The following is a 13,096-nucleotide window of genomic DNA, read 5'->3' on the forward strand; positions in this document are numbered from 1 at the left end:
GCTTTGACTGCAGGTTGAATGGACTTTGGGTGATGCCAACGCTGTTATTTTAGATGTTTAGACTACCCACCCCCGTGGCTCAAAGTAGCCCTGTGCTCATATGAAGCTGGGGTCAAGGCTGAGTGAGTGGTTAACAACAACCTTGCAATGCAGTCCAGTCCTAGTATCCTCATAATCTGGGAAACAGAAGAGGCTAAGGCTGAAAGATTTACAGCAAACTTGCAGTGCAATTTCTCTGTAATTGTTACATTCTAAGGAACATCTAGGTCCTTACAACAAACAGGCTCAAACTGTAGATAATACTGGCAAATTGTGAAAGATCTGGTGGTTTTGCCTTTAAAAAGCGGGGGGGGGGGGGGAGAGGCAGTGCAAGGCTACCAAGCTGCTTGCTTGCAGGAATCAGAGACAATTCCTGGTCTGAGAGGACCCTGTGCAGGGAGCTGAGATTCTCACTCCTCCAGAGAGGGGAGAGCTGCTCTTTATGAATATTCTAGATCCTGCTATACCTCAGCCAAACTCCTGCAAAAAGCAATAAAAACCACATTGGGGAGGGAAGAGGGGAAACTGTATATTGAGCATATGCTAAATTTCTGCATCCAAGCTACAAGATTCCAAAACAACAACAATGTGCAGTGATTCATACCCATTGATGAGAGACTTCTCCCTGGGAGAGCAGGGGAAATACTGAGGCTATCTAATAAGCAGAGTGCCAGCTCATAGAAACTAACCAGATTGCTGTTATTAGCAGGCCACAAACAGATTATTAAGCATTGCAAACATCCCTCCCTGGCATCTTGCAATCAATGGATAATTTACATACAAGGCGGATAATAAGCATGGAAAAACTAACGTCAGTGTTTAAAAATAGAACCAGAAAAGCCAGATGAAGTCTGGCTAGCACCCTGAGTGGGATGCTTCAAATAAAGAGTTGTAATGTGATACCACAGATAGAACATGCATTTATGTCTCAGTGCAATTGTCTCTCTTTAAGTTGTCAAATAGCACGCCCAGCAAACTAGGTATCATGTCAAGGTACTCAAAAGACTGCCTTGTGCAACGTGATTCTGTCTTTCCGCTCAGGTCTTTGGCAGAGGCCATCGTCCGCCTCCTACCACAAACTGAGGTTGGTGAGGACATAGCAAGGCCTTTTCCATTGTGGCACCCAGGCCTTTGTGCCCAGGAGGCCCAGCTGGCCCCATCATTGATGGTGTTTTCATGCCTTAGACAAACACTTTTATTTTACCATGTTTTCACCTAGAGCAGGGATGGGGAACCTGTGGCTTTTCAGACACTGTTGGACTACAACTCCCATCATCCCTGACCATTGCTTAGAGAGTTCTGAGTGATAGATCTCTAAGTGAGATGAAGTTATTTAACATTAGCAGCAAGAAACTTATACCCCACTGCCCCAAAACAGACACTGCTGAAATGAAGAAAGCTCAGGTGGGGATTGGTTAACCAAGGGCGGGGTTTGTGTGGGAAGAACGTAAGCTCCATTCAGTTTTTTAGAAAACAAACAAACCATGGCCCTTCAAATTCCTTAATTCTTGGCCTCATAATTCTTTAATTTGGAGTGTTACACCAGGCTCCAGCACTCAGTACAAATACAAGAAGAGTTTCTTGTGCTGAGGACCTGGTGAGTGACACAGAAGAAGAGAATGATTCTAATCCTACACTTTTCACTAAATATGTAAAGTGGCTCACACTATTTAGAAGGGGTTTCACATACCCCTTCTATGTGAAACCCCTTCTAAATAGTGTGAGCCACTTTCCATATTTAGTGAAAAACTAAATAGTGTGAGCCACTTTCCATATTTAGTGAGGGTGAAGAACTGTCTCAAAGAGACAACTCCCAGTACCAAACACACTTTTCCTTAAAAACTACAGAGCAGCTCCCTTTTAATAGCTTAGTTCAAACACATGCGAGTCAGTGACTGAGAAAGACACACCTTTAATTAGTGCAGACAGGGAAGCAAACAGAAGATGTTAGGAAGAAATGGGAGGTATTCACAAATACATCACCACTGTGTACTCTGAAAGAAGTTGCAACATCAGCAAAGCAAAGGTAGCATTTCTGGCAGAAGGAAAGTTAGATCATCTGTTTTGAGTCCACGTGGCTCTGAGTCATGTCTCTTTCCTATTCAGTCTGTGGTGCTGGGTAATCTTTGCATTTATAAAATGAAATAATGAACAGATCATCACATTTATTTCCCTGTAACTCTGAATGAAGGGCAAGCACTGAACAAATACATGCAGATTTGAGCACAAATGTTTTGGAAGCATTTGGGCTTGGTGTGTTACAATTCCAAGGAATAATGAAAGACCCTTTAGATGGCCTAATTCAAATCAGATTGAAGAGAAAGGCAAATGTATCAAAGACTGATGCAAAGACTGATTTATTATTATAAATGTGCTTATTTGTTACATTTGTATCCTGACTTTTACCCACTGTGACAGTTAATATAATATAGATGCAAAGAAGTGTAATAAAATACAAATAAAAAACAAGGCACACAAACATAAACAAACACAACTAGTAGAAGCCGATTTATACAAATCTGCATCAGGAGCCTGAAAAAGTAGGCTTTTGCCTACCAGTGGAAAGTCGTAAAAGACAGTATTATCTTGGTCTTCTTTGGCAGGTAGTCTGGGAGCAGCCACCAAGGAAACCCATGGTGTTTGATTTATGTAAAATAAATGAAAAAGCAAATAAAATAAATGAGGTACCAAAAGCAAACATAACACAACACACTCTGTGTGGCTCTACTCATGAAGGCAATCCAGAAACCAGTGCCAAATGCAGCTAGAGTGTTGAGCAAACTAGAAGCAAACAGAAGCAATTAAAAGCATATTTGAAACTCTAGCTACCATTTAATCCAGGCATGTCCAAAGTCTACTTTGGGGGTCTAATCCAGCCCCCGTGGCAGTATATGTCCTGGTGTAAAATCCTAGCTCAACAACTTTGGTCAGCCCTCACACATGTTCACTTCATCAAATCTGGCCCTCTTTGAAAAAAGTTTGGGCACCCCTGATAATCTATTGGTTACCCTGGGACTTCAGAACTGAAGGGAAGCCCACATGGTCCCCATCCATCTGACAGAGGACTCAGAGACAATAGGACACCGTACTATTTCTTTTACAGAAAAAATACAAGATCAGACAAGGCCCAGCCCTTGGCTAGAAAAATCACATCTTCTTCCACACCCACTGCCAGTAACTACCAGGTGCTCTGGGACTGCGAAGTCGAGGGACAGTCTGACTCTATTTCATTGCCAAATAACTTGAAGCCAATGATAATTTTTGTTACTAACTCTAATCATGAGAAGTGGGTGGCATAATTAAGTGTATTATGAAACATATTCCTTAAGCTTTAGAAGAAAGTCAGCTTTATGGCTCCTGAGTGTACTAAATCTTTTATATACACACAGCCAACCACATGCCCAATGCTTCAACATAATTGTTGCATAGCTTTCTGCCCAGCCTAGGGTAACCCTGCTTTTAGTAATACTAGTGGGGACATGATTCATACTTGGAAAAACACCCTGCACTTTTATTGTTTATAGACCTATCACTGATAATGCATCCCTCCCCCCCGAGTGCCTTCAGTTTGCATTCAAGTTGGTGCAGTATGGGTGTTTTAAAAATATATGCCTGCATGTGTCCCTGAAAAGAAAATATACCGTATTTTTTGCCCCATAGGGCGCACCAGCCCATAGGACGCACCTAGTTTTTTTGGGGGGAAATAAAGGAAAATTTCCCCCCCTTTATTCCCCCCCCCAAACCAGGTCGGGGAATCCAAACCAGGTCGGGGAACAGTGGGATGGTGAAGCTGCGCCTCCCTGCTGTCCCCCGAGCTTGCGGGGATGGCGCGCTTCTCCCCGCCACCAACCTTCAAACCATGTCAGCCTTCAAACCATGTCGGTGCGCACCGACCCCTCTCGCTCTCCAGGCTTCAGCAAAAGCCTGCATTCGCCCCATAGGACGCACACACATTTCCCCTTCATTTTTGCAGAGGGAAAAGTGCGTCCTATAGGGAGAAAAATACGGTAGTCTGATGCTAATATAGCAGTCACATTTTTTTGTCTTTAACTCCATATCAAACTTTTGAAAAAGATCTGTGGCAAAAAGGGATTGGAACCAAGGTCTCCTAGTCTGATTATGGGGCATATTTAAGGAACTCCACAGAAGACATCTATCTTAATAAGACCATCAGGTGAACCTGAGAGTGAATGGAGGAACATGTTAGTGACATGGAATCATAGAATTGTAGAGTTGGAAGGGATCCTAAGGGTCATCTAGTCCAACCCCCTGCAATGCAGGAATCTTTAGGCCAACATGGGGCTCGAACCCATGACCCTGAAAGGAAGAGTATCATGCTTTATCAACTGAGCTATTATGAACAGAGTTCTAAACATCTTGCCATATATGTACTACATATGATATATGCAGTGATTTCCTACTTGCAGACTAGATGACCCTTGGGACGCCTTACAACTCTACAACTCTATGATTCTATTACTGAGTAAACATGTTGTCTAATTATTCCATTGCTGCATGTGTGAAATACAATGTGCTGCAATTACTAGAGTTAATTGCCACCAATCCCACTGGTAGGACTGGCTCAGCCAGCTGGTATGTAGGGTAACTTCCTCCTCCCACGAAACTGATGTGGGCTAGAGTGGGTCAAAGTGATCCCCAAGCTTATACTGGGGACTATGAGTCCCTACCCCCCACATTATCCTGCCCCCTCCTATATCACTGTGCCAAGTTGCTTAAGAAGTGATTACCCTATGAAGAATATTTTTGTACCATATTTATTTAAATGATTCTTATACTACTTTCCCCAGCGTACGAAGCAGTTTACATAGCAATAAAAGAATACATTTTAAAACAACTTAAATACCACCAGCAATACCAAATATTCTAAATCTTAACAGTTCCTACAGAAACTGGGCAAAAATCTGGTGGAAAAGATTACATACTCCTGCAGCCCTTTCAAAGGTCCAGGCCTGCAAACTTCTTCCCTTCCACTGGGAAGACATTCCAGCGTCAGCTACTGTAAAAATCTTAATATAAGCTGCCATTCCTGCTGCAAAGGTGGCACAGATGAGAAAACCTGTAGGTGGGCTTTTATAGGGAAAGGCAAGGGACTGGGGTCATGGAAGGCTTGAAAAGTTCAAACCAGTGTTAGAAACTGAGATATGAAAGCTAGGAGATAAATGACATCTTAAACTTAGGTTATGGGCGCAGCAACAGAGTGTCTAGGCACGCTTTTTTATAACAAGAATACAAAGATTAAAATGAAAGAAATGCAGCTAAAATATTATGTTCATTTTTCACATGGTCTAGTCCTTCCCCTGCCCACCCCCCTAATATTCTTAAGGAGGTCTCTTTTCCAGTCTCCAGTGAGGAGCTAGAATTGGGGAGGCAGAAAGGGGTCCTCCTTTCCTTCCACTCTGAAATTTTAGGCACAGTACTGCACCCAGAGCTCAGAAACTGCTTGCCCTAATGAAATTCCCTGTCACAAAAATGCGCCTAGAACAATGGGAGTTTCGAGCACTCATTCAAACTAGTACCTTGAACTGGAACTGGAAGCAGACTGCCAGAAAATGTATGGCACAGAACAAAACGGATATGGGTGAATCCTTAAAACCACTTAGAAAGCGCAAAACTGGAATCTGTACCTGTTGAAGCTGCATAGTAGTCGTCAAGGGTAGCCCCACGTTGAGCACATTGCAGTAATCAAGCCTAGAGCCGCATGGCAAGGTCTGGCCTGTCTATTAGAGAAGGAGGATTGATTAGCCAAACAAAAGGTAAGAGGTACTGGCAGCACATGTGACCTGTTTCTCATGAAGTAATACAGAAACTAGTTAGGCGTATCCCAGGCCTAAGCTATATGCAGCAATGGGAACACGCTAGCCATGGGTATTGCCTCAGCTCCTTCCCTGCACTGTGTACATCAATCAGGCTTGATAAAACTCTTCTACAGGAACTCATTGCTATAAAGGGGGGGGGGGGCACATTGCAGCTTCCCTCCCCATGAGCTTGGCTCTCTCTGCAAAATCACTACCTTCCCCTTTTACAGAGCAGTCCTTTCCACAGCCGTCTCCTATCTACATCACTGAGGAAAGATATATCCGAAAATAAAATCTGATATAAGGAATGAAATGTGAATTAAGAGATAAATATGTAATATCAAGCAGCAATGGGGGGGGGGAGGAGTAGAGATGCGTCTAGGGCAAAGAGTTGGGAGCCAACTTTTTTGGGGGGAAATAATTTAAATCTGATGTGATTTGATATTGATTCGTTAAAAAATTGGAAAACTAAAAAATATTATTTGACAGAAAATAAAACATATAATGTGATGCAAAGACAGCAGTCACATATTTTGTCTGTTCTGAGCGAAAGTTAAAATTCCTGGGGCAGTACCTCCCATTATCTGTGCAGTTCAAGGGTTTTATTTCAAGATATGCACTTTCAAACAATACAATCCCTCTGATATAGGAAAACAGCATTACAGCTTGCTGTGGCCAAAAAGGATATTTACAGGGTACTGTTTTCTACAAGAGCTTCAGAGTCAGGTACACACCCGGTTTCAAGCCAGCACATGGGACGGATGCCATATGTGTATCCAGTCTCTGTCTACGTAACCAGCTTGAATTTTGAATGTAGAGGTGTTCCCAGTTGCTAGCGTAAATATCCTCCCACTGCCTCTGTTAAATAACGTAGGAGGCAAAAATCTCTCCTCATGATGGATTGTGGTTTGTCCCAGATTCAGATTTACATTCCCAGCCTCCCTTACATTCCCTTCCCTGCTCCACAAATCTGGTGTTCATTTAAGAAACTAGCACATTCTGGCAATCCGTTGTCCATATGGACCAATTGTTACATTGAGGTAATATACGTAGTCCAGGTGCCAAAGAAACTGCATAAGAAAATATTATTTTCAGATGTGTCTAAAATGCAAGATATATTGGAATCCATGAATATCAGTTATCTGTCAGGGGAAAACCCAAGGAATTTTGATTCTCTTTTGAGTCTGTCAGTCACTGATGTCAAAGCAAACCATCCATCTATATAACCTGTAGATTTTCAGTTTCCTAATTTAAACATCTAATCATAACTGAACTATTGAAACACCTGCACTGTGTGGCAGATTTCAGCTTTTGCTTTTCTTTATGAAATGTCCCATTGAATACTGGTACTGTCAACACTACACATTTTAAGCACTTTTATTGCATCATGGCTTTCGCCAAAGAGACATGGGGATTGCAGTTAGTTAATGGTCTCCTAACAACTCCAAGCATCCTGACAAAACTACAGTTTCCAGGTTTCTTTGCAGGAAAGTCATGATTGTTAAAAGTAGGATAAGAGTGTTTTAAATGTAGGGTCTGGATGTGCCTGAGACAACACATTTGAATCAAGCGACAGCTTATGTGAACCAACTCTAGTCATTCTCAAAAAAGTGTCTGTGTCTTTCACACAGGACTGAGTAATGATCCTACTCTATGGTATATTTTCAAGAAGGGATGCATTTTATTGCCAAGTGCACACAAGTCATCCTTTGAAGAGCACTTCATTCTATTTCCTGGATTTCGCTTTCTTTACTGCTAGAAAGCAAATTAGCTTCCAGGAACGAATCTGTATAATTTAGACAGTGCATTGCACCACCCCCTTACATGCACATACATTTTATTTATAAATTTTTTAAAAGATCTAATCAGAATATCATAGAAGGTTAAAGCTTTGTGAACTTAGAAAATATCCCTTGCTCTTCTTCATACTGCCTTAAGGTGCTGTGTTGGTATATTCCACTTGGGGGCATTACATTTCTATGCTACCAAACAGGGTCAGAGAGGCATATACTAAGTGTTATTATGGCTGGATCAGCCTCTTTTCAGCCTGTGTGAATTGTGCATGCAGGTACTCATTCACAAGTCTGTTCTCCCCTGTTTACATATTAATTTGTAAAAATATATCTTTTTAAAAAACCATGAGAATTATATTTAACTTTGATTTCCCCCCACAAAATATGTATCTTATCTCAAAGTATGTGTTTCTAAAAACACATTTTAACACAAAATATACATTTTTAAAATATGCATTGTGGTATGTTTTTGAGCTGAGAAATGTATAGGGAAAATTCAGAGAAGTTTGAAGGACAATTATGTTCCAATCCACATGCTAGTTGGGGTGACGTGGATCAAGTCAGTCCACTTTGGAATTCACAGATATCAAATTCCACCTGCATTTTTAATGATAAGTAACTTCTTTTCTGTTAGCTGATTAAGAAACAATGGAAAATGTTGAGTATGTTTCTGATTCAGCAGTATAAATCAGGAGGCATCTTCATACCTTCCCATATTTTCTTCCTGATATTGTCCCTCAAATTATTTAGACTGATAGTTTTTCAGGTATAGTTAAAATGCTATAGGTTTTTAAAAACTATTTATCAGTAAAGACCATAGTTGAAAATGACAAAATGGGCACTTTGTCAAAACCCATTTTGCAAGACAGAAACATCATTCCTTACAATTGGTGTTAATCTATGTTAGGTACCCAATACATTTAGTAATGAAGTAGATCCCAGGATCTTTGGTGATGCTAAAAAGTCAAATGAATCCACAAAATCCCAGGAAAAGTAAATTCATGTTACATTTTTGCTATATAGACTTCATACAGCTCCAGACTGGATTGATCCTCTTGAGAATAGGATTTTAAATAATAAAAACAATAACAAATAATTTACTTAAAATAAATGTGCATAGGATTTCAAACTTACACAGCAATTCTAAGCTTACAAAGAAGCACCCCCGCCAAGTAATCAGTGTACATCCTTCCATCTAAATATGCTTTGGATCAGATACTTAAATTAGCTTAAAAAGCCAAAGATATATGACTGGGTCCAATGGAGTCATTCCCTGAGCAGTACAGCACCTTCAGATCCAATCCAGAATCTCTTTTGAAAATTGTTGTACTTATTTTCCATTTTTTTGTTTCCTCTTGCTTGATCTTCTCCCTTTTATTTATACAGACAGGTTCCAAAGTGGTGTTTTGAGCCAAATCGTTTAAAAAAGCATCCTCTGGCAGATTCCCTATAGTTTAGCTAAGTTTCTAAACTAATTCAATTTACATTCTCTTCCTCAAGGGTACTGGTTATTTTTTGTCCCTTGCGTTGGCATTATAATGGGTGGCATGTCAGCATTAATAAAGATTAATGGTAATGTACTTCCTAGCAGGGACAATGCGAGCACTAAAACTCAAAACCTGTTTTCTCCTCCCAGCGTTCTTCTTACTGATCTTGGTTTCCTAATGTTAATAGTTCTATTAACCTTTCTTATCTTTGTGCTATCAAAACACCAGAAATTTATGGCATCTCCTAACTCCTTAAATGTTTGAGCATGCTGGGAAACGCCAACGAGTTAACCTTATCCCAATGTGCACTGGAGATAGGTTTATATAAAATTTACAAGCATTTTGAAGGGACTGGATAGGGAAGAGTTATTTATACACACAGTGCAAAAGCTCAGGAACATCCAATGGATCTATAGGTTTAAAGTAGTACTTAGAATGCATATGGGCCATTGCTCAGTGGTTCAAAACCTGTCTTACATGCAGAAGTTCCCAGACTTAATCCCTGGCGTTTCTGAGCAGGGCTGGGAATGTCCCCAGTCTGAGCTAGACGGAACAATGCGTCTGATTCAGTATAAGGCAGATTTCTAAGTTCCTAAATAACACCATTTTAAAAATACAAACAAAAATGGCTGGTGGTTGTTGAAAGGAGACCTCACGGTCTTCCTTTCTTTTTTAGCTTCTGCAAGTACCATAATCACATCTTGTTGTAGCGGGGAGGTGTTCATTCTCAAAAGTAAAAAAGTGAATTAAATAATTTGAAATTAAATCTAAAAGCGGCAGGGGGAGGACGTTTAATTTTCTCAGTAACACTATAATGCCTGCCCCCCCCACTTTTGGGGGTTATGATAGTTTTTATTCACTTTCATCTTTAAACTGTTGAACATGGTTCCACTGATATATACATACAGTGGTACCTCGGTTTAAGAACAATCCTGTTTACGAATGATTTGGCTTACGAACTCCACAAAACCGGAAGTGGTGTCCCGGTTTGAGAACTTTACTTTGGTCTAAGAATGGAATCCGAATGGTGGAAGGGCACTGGTGGCGGGAGGCCTCATTAGGGAAAGCGCACCTCGGTTTAAGAACGGTTTTGGTTTAAGAACGGACTTCTGGAACGGATTAAGTTGGTAAACCAAGGTACCACTGTATTTGTTTACTATAGAGTATTGTACAATTGCATAAAATGAAAAATTAAACAACAAACACTCAGGTTCCTTCTCCCCTTTTAGCCAAAAAAATCCCTATCGATTTCCTTTCAGTGTTGTTTTCAGCTTTTTATGAAGAAACTCACCGCAGGCCAGGTTAATGGTTAACAGACTCGATTTCTGATGATGTCAGGGAAACTTCTTCGAGTAGTAAAAAGCTTCTCCAGCCAGACCATACTTCTGAGTCCGCTGTCTGGGAGCAGGCTCCCTGGGTCATAGCTATTTTTCTTACAGGGCTCATGTGCCAGGATGCCTAGTTGATAATGCACACATTACACTGACAACTGAGGAGCTACTTTTCAAAACACTGCCTCAATCTTTCATAATAAGCATAATATGCAACCTGGAAAAATCTAGACTACAACACTATATATGTGTGTGTGTATAATATAAATCAGTATTAAGTTTGTTCTCCTATCTCCATTTCAGCACTTTTATGCTTGCTACTGATACCTTCATTTATTTGCTCTCCTACGGAGGATGTCGGATAAAAGGATAGAATGTCTTGGTATAAGGTATAAGCAGTGTTTTCTTTAATTTAAATATTTATTTAAACATTTATATTCCACTTTTTCAGAAACGTCCTCCACAAAGCAATCTATAATCTCAAATCCACCTGACAATAAAATAAAAAGATACAAAATACAGTACAACTAAACAATAAACCAGCATAAAAAGTGGAGTACAGAAATAGAATATAAAACAGATTAAGTCATAAAAACAAACAAGAATTTAAAACTAGAAATAACAATGATTAATTTGAAAATGTAACAATGCAAGAGTTTTTGCCATTTCTAAGGGGAAATAATTCAGGTTCATAATTCTCTTTGCTTAAAACAATAAAATAATCATAAAAGCTTTGGTGGATTGCAGAGGACTTAATAGTTCTCCATTTTTCTACATGCTTATTTGTCCCCTATTTTTCTCATCTCCTTATTATTCAATGACCAATTAAAGTCAATTAATCTTAACAGAAAGTCCAAATTGGCTGCAATAAGTTATTTCAAACAAGTAATTAGATCTTTTCCCAGGAGAGAAGCTGTACATGTATCTATTCAGACAGCAAAATATATATTATTTGCAAATACAGTACTTTATTGCATGGGAAAATTAATCACAGCTATTGCAAAAAGCAGCAATAACATTAGCTGACTAAAGACAACTGGGTCATTTCACCGAGAACCTTTCATTTTGACAATACATTGAACCTGGAGAGGATTATAAGGCTAGAATAATGGTGTGATATAGTACAGTTCCCGACCACTAACTGTGAAATATTGTTGTGCTGGCTGCAATGAACTCCTATAATAAAATTCTATTTTAGTCTCCATATGACTTTAGCTTACAAAATTGGTGTGGCTTAACAATATCACTGCAAGCACAGAGAAGAGCCCTGTTCGTTTCACAAATCCCTCTGCTGTCAGAGACACCCACTACCACCTAAGACCAGAGAGCAAAGATCCATCAAATTTAGCATTTTGCTTCCCAGAGTGGCCAGCCACATGTTGGCCTAGAGCGCTGGTAATCCATTAAATTTAGAGGAGGGCCAGCTTGTGGGCAAGAAAGAGGCTGAAGACGTCTCTCCTACTGTCTGTCAAATATTGTTCCACAGATTTTACAATAGTAGCCAATCATTATACTGGCTACTGGAAGTGCTCTTCGCATTGGCCCCAGGATTAGATTGCTGAGCCCTACTGTAAGTTACTTTAGCTAGATTTTTGGCCAGCCTTGTGATGTGACCCAGAGCTTTGCCTTGAGACTATTGTGTTTCTGCTGCCATAAACCACTTCTTTGCAGGCTTCTAAAACCACCTTTCTTTCTTTCTTTCTTTGAACATTCACTTTCACTGAGGCAGTAACATTTCAAGCGAAATATGAGAAGCAGCAGAAAGAAAGGGCCACATGGATCCTATGTATCTTGTAAGAGGCAATATGCTTGCAAATACAAGTTGCTGCAAATCGCAAGTGGGGAGAAAGCTATTGTACTTATACCCTGCATGTGGACATCCCATGGGCATCTGATTGCTGCGAGAAAGCTGGACAATATTGCCCTTTGGCCTGATCTAGTAGGCCTCTTTTTATATAAGAAATATGAGTAAATATAAGGCTGTGTGGGGTGTTAGGGGAAGGATAGTACCAATGGTGAGGGACATGTTGTGCTCCTTCTGGGATAATATGTCTTCGTAGTCATTGTAGGGATGTGGGTGGCGCTGTGGTCTAAACTACTGAGCCTCTTGGGCTTGCCGATCGGAGGGTCAGCAGTTCAAATCCCCAAGACAGAGTGAGCTCCTGTTGCTCTGTTGCAGCTCCTGCCAACCTAGCAGTTCAAAAGCACGCCAGTGTAAGTAGATAAATAGGTACCACTGTGGCGGGGAAGGTAAACAGCATTTCTGTGCGCTCTGGCTTACATCACGATGTTCCGTTATGCCAGAAGCGGTTTAGTCATGCTGGCCACATGATCTGGAAAGCTGTCTGTGGATAAAAGCTGGCTCCCTCGGCCTGAAAGTGAGATGAGCACCACAACCCCATTTGACTGGACTTAACCATCCAGGGGTCCTTTACCTTTGCCTTGTATGTCTGCTTTTGGTCCTCACCCTGCATTCAGCTCTCACTTGTGCCTCCTAGAAGCTGTCACCATGCAACAGTGGCAACACTCCAGGAACACCTCTGACTGGCCCACTAAACCAGATGAAGGTAGCCAATGGGTCTCAAACCCTTGGTGAATTAGGGACTTCCCCTGCATGCGAAGACAGCCAT

Source organism: Podarcis melisellensis (assembly GCF_964234715.1).
Source record: "Podarcis melisellensis genome assembly, chromosome: 5".
Classification (NCBI taxonomy): domain Eukaryota; kingdom Metazoa; phylum Chordata; class Lepidosauria; order Squamata; family Lacertidae; genus Podarcis; species Podarcis melisellensis.